This window comes from Malurus melanocephalus, unplaced genomic scaffold (genome assembly GCF_030028575.1).
Source record: "Malurus melanocephalus ecotype Western Australia unplaced genomic scaffold, MMel_1.1 scaffold_204, whole genome shotgun sequence".
NCBI classification, from domain to species: domain Eukaryota; kingdom Metazoa; phylum Chordata; class Aves; order Passeriformes; family Maluridae; genus Malurus; species Malurus melanocephalus.
Window position 1 is genome coordinate 556,274 of NW_026623436.1, and position 8,548 is coordinate 564,821.

Here is an 8,548-nt window from a genome sequence, read left to right on the forward strand (position 1 = left end):
AGTCTCTCACTTGTGCTCTTCAAGTATCTAATCCTTCCTCACTCCTCAGTCCCACAGCCCCTCTTCCTGACACCAGTCCAACAGAAGGGAAGCCATCAAGCTCCTCCCTCCCCCAGCATGGACACTGCCTATATCCCATGGGCCGCAGCAGAGGGGTCAGCAGTGGCCATGAATTAGCACAGGACAGGTGATGTCTGGATCACACACAACTGACCTGTGAAATGAGCTGGCACRCAGTTTGTTTTCCTGAAGCATGCAAGTATAAATGATAGATACAGACATATTGCAATARATATAGTCAGCTTTATGATTAATACAAGCTGTGAAATACCATATAACCATGGTATAGTGACAGTGATTATATTTTGAATATAATTAACTTAGATGCAAACTTATCTCGTTTGTGTTTACAGCTCTAACGGGAAATCGGTTTCCTGGGCCCCGAACGAGAAAAGCAGCCGAGGAGCACATCTTTGGCAGCGGTTGTCAGTCCACATCAACAAAAAAGAAAACCCCAACCAAACTGCAGTGATCAAGCCTTTTTCTAAAAGCACAGATAGTAGCCGGCACAGTAGCAGTGCTACATTTCCCGAGGCTAGTGCCAAAACGCTTTATGACGTTTCAGAAGCTGAAGAGCAATACCCAGCTCAGTACCGACCGCAGACTCCCTCACCAATCAGCACTTTGAGCCACAGAACTGCCTCTGTCAGCAGAACAGAAGATGATGCCCCCACCTTCCAGTCAGAACCTCCTCAGCGAAGCAGCTCCTCCCAAGGCTCCCTCATGGAGCAGATCAGCAGCGTCGTCACTCGCTTCACAGCCAATATCAGTGAGCTGAACTCTATGATGCTTTCAACACCAACTCCAGGGACACCAGGGGCTGCTCCTCTCTGCTCTTCGTACCTGATTCCACGGGAAATCCAGCTCCCTACAACAATGACCACGCTTGCAGAGATCCAGCCACTTCCTGCCATTGAAGTCAATGGCGCTTCGCAGCCTGCTAGGAAACCTTCAAATGACAGCGTCAAAGAAGGCACGGCAGAGACCCCAACAGCCAAGCAAGACCTGGAGGAGTTGGTGGCTTTAACTCCTCCCTCTCCTTTTAGAGACTCCATCGATTCTGGAAGTGCATCTCCCAGCTCTCCGGCTTCTGAATCAGCTCTCTGCATCCCATCCTCCCCTAAATATGACACACTCCTCATCAGAGATTATACTCAAAGTTCTTCTTCGCTGTGAATGTAGTTCAAGACGACGTTGGATCTCAACAACTACAAGCAAGTAGTGAGGGGACAGCCAAGTCTTCGAGATCYCCGGTGTTTACGCAGACAGAGTGAGAGGCATTGGGTCATCTTGTGAGAAATGGAAAAGAAGAAGAGGAATTACCTGAGAAGTGGAAACATCAGATTAATTATGCTGATTTAAAGATAAAATGACTCTTGGCAGATTATCGTGGCCTTAAAAAAACATGGGCTTTTCAGAAACACTGAATCTATTTTTGAGGGCTTATAAGGAGTCTGTTAATCCAGTTACATACCAAGTGCTTTGCTTTAGTATTACAATGAACTGTGTGTACAATATAGGGGACGGGGGGAACTAGGTTGTAAACAACTGTACAATGGTTTGTTTGTTTACTCTGATCCCTAACCCAGAAGTGAACCTTGATCTTTTATCAAGAATAGAAGACCAAACGTTGAATGTACATTTTCTAACAGACTCAAATCTGGGACCAACCTGTCAAGCTTTCTTTCTTTTCTTTTTTCTATGAAGATCTCAAAAAGCAGTAATGTATGTTCAATAACTATGGAACTTTTTGCTGAAGAATATTGTGTCTGTGATACGTTACACGTGGATAACACTAAGCTGAGGCTTCGCAGTGAGTGACTGCAATATGGAGGGCTTTACAAGTGACTTCTCAACCTACACATTTGTTTATGAAATTCTCTTCTATCAGTATCAAAAGTTCGATTTGTTAACATTGGATTCACTTTCACAACAACAAAACCCAAGGAAGATTTCCTGACTATTTCACCATGTTGCCAACTAATAATGAAGTAGCAAAAAATATTTTCTGGAGTACTGTTTTGTAATTCCCTTATCAGGGCAAATTGTTGAGATGAATATTCTCTTTCTAGCAGCACTTCCAAGCTATATTATAGCTGCACTCCCTAGTGAAATTAACACATTTTTATGGACAATCTCGTGATATTGCTACCAGTTAAAATACTTATTCAAATTCCCATAATCTTTGCTTGTAAGGAACAGGTAAATACCCTAAGGATTTCCTCCGTACTTGGAATGACAGAATTATAAGATACCTATTTGGATTATGACAAATGTTAACTGTCAGTGGAAAGATTGTCATAATCATAATTTATATATATATATGGAGGGGGGGAAACCCTGTGTCACAGTCTGCTTAGAGGTGATTAAGCTACTCTTTAATAAGCAACAATTTCAAACTTTGTTTAGCTGCTGATGTCTTGCAGCTACAAACAGTGACAAAAAAAAAAATTAAAAAATAAATACATTCAAAGCAATACAGAGTAAAGGTTGAAACAGAGAAGACCTAATGAGATAGGAACCAACAGAGTCTTTGTTTCTTAGAAACTCACAGAAGAAGCAAGGGGATTCTTCATTTTTTTTTTTCCTATATCAAGGTAGTACAGTTTAGTGCACTTCATACTGTCACAGCACTTTTTTAATACAGACAGGAAAGAGTTTTAAAGTTTGAATAGTAGCTAAATAACTTTTGATAGGTGTAGTTACATAAAACTTGTAAGTCAGACCCTAAACGCACACTGCATTGGCTCTCTTCTTCATGWCATAGCTGTCCTCAGGTGCCAAACTTTTATGGGTTTGTTTTATTTTATTGAAGGATAGCATGAAATGATGAGAATTGTACTTCAATTCAAAGTTGAGTTGATGTAGCCTTATATAGAAGACAGCCTCAAGGAAGGGAGCCTTGAAATAAGGCTGCTATATTTTATTTTCAAAACCTTTAGATCTTGTTTCTTCAAAGATAACAAATGTTTTGTAATCGAAACTCATATCTCTTTTTTCTTCCCCATGTCCAAAATAATAAATATTAAATCAAACAAGTAAAAGATGAAAGCACATTCACATACTTTAGCAAAGAGCATTTTCTATTCCTTTGGGATGCTTGTTTCACTATTATRTGTTGCACCCCAATTTGCTGCTCAACAACATTTAAAAATGAAAAGTAATAGATGACTGAATCCAGACCAGCATCTCGCAGAGGTACTCTAGTGACTCTAGAGCAAGGCAGTGTTATCCATTTGCAGTCTGGGCATGCTTATTTTGTCAGGTACAGTCATTTACTAGCTACGCCTACAGCATGAACAGGCAGACCACAAAACARCTCCACTCCAGAAAGCAGATCCACACTCTAAGGCATGACTGAAGGTCCTTGTTGCCCATATGTAGTTCTTGCCTCCTCACACCACTGATCAGTGTGGACTCTGCTTTGTGCAGCTGCATGGGTCCTAGAGAGAGACTAGAGCTCAGGTTTGCCCTCTTGGTTCACAGCACTAGCATGTCTCATCATTCCCTAGCTGCCCATGTCTTCAGGAGAAAGCATCTCCTGTCACAGGTTAGAGCCCACATGTAAGGGAAGAGCATGTCCAGTCGGTCTGCGATACAAACATTCTCATTCAGGCAGTTTTAGACCTCTTAAATGTTGTTCATGGAAGACTTATATGATAATATTTGTCTCCCATCAGTGCAATATTGTTTTAATATAAACAGAGTGTACTGAGATAGTTAATGTGAATTTCAAAGGGATTCTATCACTACCTGTTCTCTTATACTTCAAACTACTGACAAATGTTCATACAAGAACATCCTTCTCCTTGACCTTTCCCTAGCATTTTAGGCCTCCATTCCTGTAGTCTTTTCTAATGGTAGTGGATAATTAACACAATTGTATTCCTGCTGCAATATGTGGGGTTTACTGTGCTGTGAAATATTCTGCAATGGAAATAAGGATTATACGGACAAACATAAAAAACTTTCCTTAAACACAAAACTAGTAAAAAGGAGTGAGAAATAGAAACTGTCAAGCTCAGCATAAATATACCTCTTCTGCTCTCAAACTGCACCATCCTGGCCATAATTACTGCTCAGAGCTTCCTGACAATTTTCAATATACTGTCAAGATGATACAGGTATGAGGATGCACCATGTGCCCACACACACAAAATCCTCAATCTAACACCTGAATGCATGTTCTAGGAGCCCAAAACCCTAATGTCGTGCAACCCAAATTTTAAACACTTTTGCTCACTCTCACTTACAGAGGAGTCACATATCTTTTGCATATCTATTAGCCACAGCAGAAATTTTAATTGCACAAGGAACCATGAATGGCCCCTACTGAGACAGTACCCTCTTGGAGTCAGTCTACTTTTAAAGAAGGGTAGGGCAGCCTTACTGGCATTTAAAGAAGTCAGAATCCATTTTAATTGTGCAGACTGGAATTCATCAACGTCGYTTTGTATGATGGTTTTGGATTTCAACAGAGGGAGGAAAGGTTTTCTGGAGAAGAGGGCAACAGCATAATGCCTGTAGTAATAATCCAATTTAGTCCAGTGGGAGATTTGCAAGAGTGGGAAGTTATTTGGGAGAAGCCAGTGGGTTTGACACAAGAKAAAAGAAAATTATGAATGACGGACATCATGACTTCACTATGCTGTTTGTATTCTAGTCGGTGTTCAGGACATTAAAATATAGTAGCAGGGGTTTTCAGACATAAATGCAAAAGTTACAATCATGAGCACTTTTCMATCTAACTAAAGAATGTGAAAGTACCAACTGAATGGTTTGAAATTTGCCTTCCATTTTAGTGCTGCTGCCAGAAAGGGAATGAAAGGATTTGAAACTCTTGTCATTCTTGACCACAGGGACCTCAGAAAAATCTCTCATTTTTTTGTGATTGAGGCCAACCCTAAAGAGTGATGGTGTGACCACCTCTGGATGTGTGTTTTTGAAATAAAGTGAATCACTCTGGCTGGCTAGTTGGGAAGACTACAGGCTTTTCTATACTGAAGAACAGTATTTTTAAATTGTCTCTGAAGAATGATTGCATGACTTTGAAGATGTGCTTCCTTGTACTTCTATCTGAATATATGGTGCCTAGACTCATGCAGATATCTTAGACCAGAGATTTTTAGACCATGGTCCCCAAATCACTTGCTGATGTTTCATAGGAGCCTGGTTGATCACAAGGTGCTGGCATCTTCCATTGATTTCCAGCTATAAAAGTGAGATAGAAACTAAATATTAATTTTAAAACTCTTAAAAATTCTAAAAGAAAAAAAAACAAAAACAAAAACCAACCAGTTATATTAGTTTGCTTAGATGTTTATTCAGTTGCTGTGTTTGCAAAAGGAAAACTTTTGCTAAAAACTGGGAGAATAAGAAATCCAGAAGAGTAAATGGGAAGGCCAATCCATGATTCTCGCTGTGGATGTAAATTCTGCAAAGGAAAGTGTGCAATCTTGTTATTCTGCTCAATGCACCATTTATGAGGTGAGAGGATAAAAGATGACAGCAACAGACAGCACACAAAAGAGCTGGTTCCTTAGGGAAATCAGAACACTGTGCTCAGGATTGATTATGTGACCACAAATTTTTTATTGTGTTGGACACCAGCATCAGGGCTGACACACACACACACACAAAAAAAAAAAAAAAAAAAAAAAAAAAAAAAAAAAAAAAAACAAAAAACCAAAAAAACAAAAATTTAAAAAAAAATACTTTGGAGCCAGGTGTTAGGATTTCAGAAGAATTTAATACCTACATTTTAAACTCAATTTTAAAACAACTATTCAACTGCCACCTTACTCCAATATCTAGCATTGTATGTCTGCACATGTTCAGRGCTAACCTGATCATCCCATATCTAAGGATCTTTGCACCCTAACTCATGTTAGAACCCATCAGGGATGCAGAAGACAGAAGTTCCTAGTTTAATCCTTGTATATCCCATGAGAGAGCTCACAGAATGCACAGTAGAGTTTCCTGGCTGGAAAAGTGCTCTAAATACTCAGTGTTGAGATACCCACTTTTYATTTCGCCAACGTAACTTTACAGGACAGAAACAAATTCAAGAGTCTGCCTGTGGAAAAGGAACAGTGCAACCTGATAGGACATACACTGATTACAATTAGAGATCATATATGACCATTTAATATAAAATACTTTAAAAATCTCTGGAGCAGAGACAAGGTGAGTATTTTAATTCCAAAGGAGTGGAAGCAGCCTTTTGTCTGCACTACTTATTGGCTAAAAAMCAATGTTAAATGCCCCTTAAAAAGTGTTTTAGTGACAGGAGGGAATGATGTGCCCTTAATAACTTTGTATCTGCAGAAATATTGTCTTCCATCTGGAGTTCTCAGATCCCTTCATGGAAAGGAGAAATTGAATCTTCTCGGATAGGGGAAGGAATTAAACTTGAGCTTCCTACTTCTCTGAGACTGCAAATTAAGGCACACGTTTCATTTTCCTCCAGACACCTTTCACAATGGTGACCTGACCTATCTTTGGAACAAAATGTATAGATGAGTCCAAAAATTGCTCCCAGAGGAAGGTTAGCATTTTCTGCACATTGCATTGTGCATTCTGTACACTGGTTCAAACAGAAAATTCCTAGACATCTCTATCCATGCTGTATTGCTTTCTTGGGCACTAACTCTTCTCACAAACTCCACAGCAAGGTTAGATATTTAACAAGAGGTCCTGACCTCCAYACTAGAGCAAAAAAACTTTGTATTACACTGAAAAAAATTCAAGCACTGAAGTCCTTTGCTGGCATTGGCCTTTTATCTATTGAGGTCAATGGAATCATTTCAGATCAAYACGTACGTAAAGAAAATCAAAGTTGGATAGTGGTCACTGAAGTCTAGATTTTGGCTATTTGTTCTGTAAAGAAGGATAACGACAGGATGTTCTTCCCATTTTCTTTTGAATCAAACAGCGGACGGATTTTATTAGGTTCCTTTCTGAAGTCAGGCTTGGTGACTTCCTACCATTCATCTTTATAATTCATACTCTACCTGGTATCCCAATGGGAAAAGCATGTTCGAACTAAATGTGTTAAGGGATGCGAGAGAACATGTCCAAAAATAAGCAACAGGTCAGTTTTCTGGCAGTTTAATGAATCTCAAAAGAAGAAGTCAACACTCCATGAACAGGAAAATAATTCATTTGCTACCCATTTCAGTGTACACTTCATTTAGTAAAGACTTCAGCTGAATTACCTGGGTTCATTTTTTTGCAGTGGTTTACTACTATATCTTCTGTTCAAGTCTCTGCAATTGCCACTTACAATTTTATTCTGTGAAAAGGAAAAGAGATACAGGCCAGTGAAGCATAAAGGTAAGTAAAAAATTCATCTGGGTGATGAATTGGTGTATATGGCTGGTTTTGTCTCACCTGAGCAATGACAGTACTAACAAACAATAACCATTAAGTCACTCCAATCTGCCAAATGGGAAAAAATATACTATGTATATTACATGTACTAATAGGATTATATGGCAGCTGCTGGTGGTATTTGTAATTAGAAATCTATATAGAATATAGATGTTTTAGAGAGACGGTGCCAATTCCAAAAGATTTGTGTGGGCTACAAGTGCTTGTAATTTTTTTTTTATTTAATTTGCTAATAACTTATGAAGAACTGGTTTCAAACATTCTGTGACTGTTTGTTCTTTTTTATGTTGTTGCTGCTTATACTATTAAAACATAGAGAATGTAAAGTTATTATTTTGATGTGAACTAAAAATGATTTTTCATAAAATTTAACATTTTTATCASCTTTGGTTTGCTTTCTACCTGTACAAATGTAATTTATTTTAGCATTGAAGAATACACTTGCTTGTTTCTCAATTGTCTACATCATGTTATAGTTGGTGTTTATGTAGAGTCAGGTACCTTTTGAACAGTATTAAAAAAAAATCTGTGATATGACTGGAAACTGGATTTTTTTTTCTCCAAAATACTTATGGCTATGTTTTCAGTGCATTTTTCTGCAAAGCAGGTGTGCCCATACACAAACTCTTGAATTATAATCTTTCTCTCTCTTTCTCTCTCTTTCWYTCCCTCTGTTTTTTAAATGGATTAACTTAACATTAGTTAAATGGCATTTTAGTATAATTTGATTTTTGTCTTTTGAAGCAAACAAAATCTCAAAATATTGAGACATATGTAGAATTGCAGGTGAGAGGAAATAGTAAAATAATCTAGTCTTGACAAACAGCAAATAAAATCTGTTCTACTTAAATTCATATACCAAAACATTATTTTAATATATGTTGTAAGAAAGTACTGTACTCCTACCATTGTAGATTCACATCTAATCTTGAACTACAAAAAAAATCAGAGAAAAAATTTTATATCCTTTAACAATTTGGTTTCTAGTGCTCTGACTTTGTGACCACAAGGAATAAATGCCTTATCTCGTGTCTGGCTACATTCTGTTTCCAGCCAATACATTTTGTTATAACTTCTCTGCAAAATGCTAAAAAAA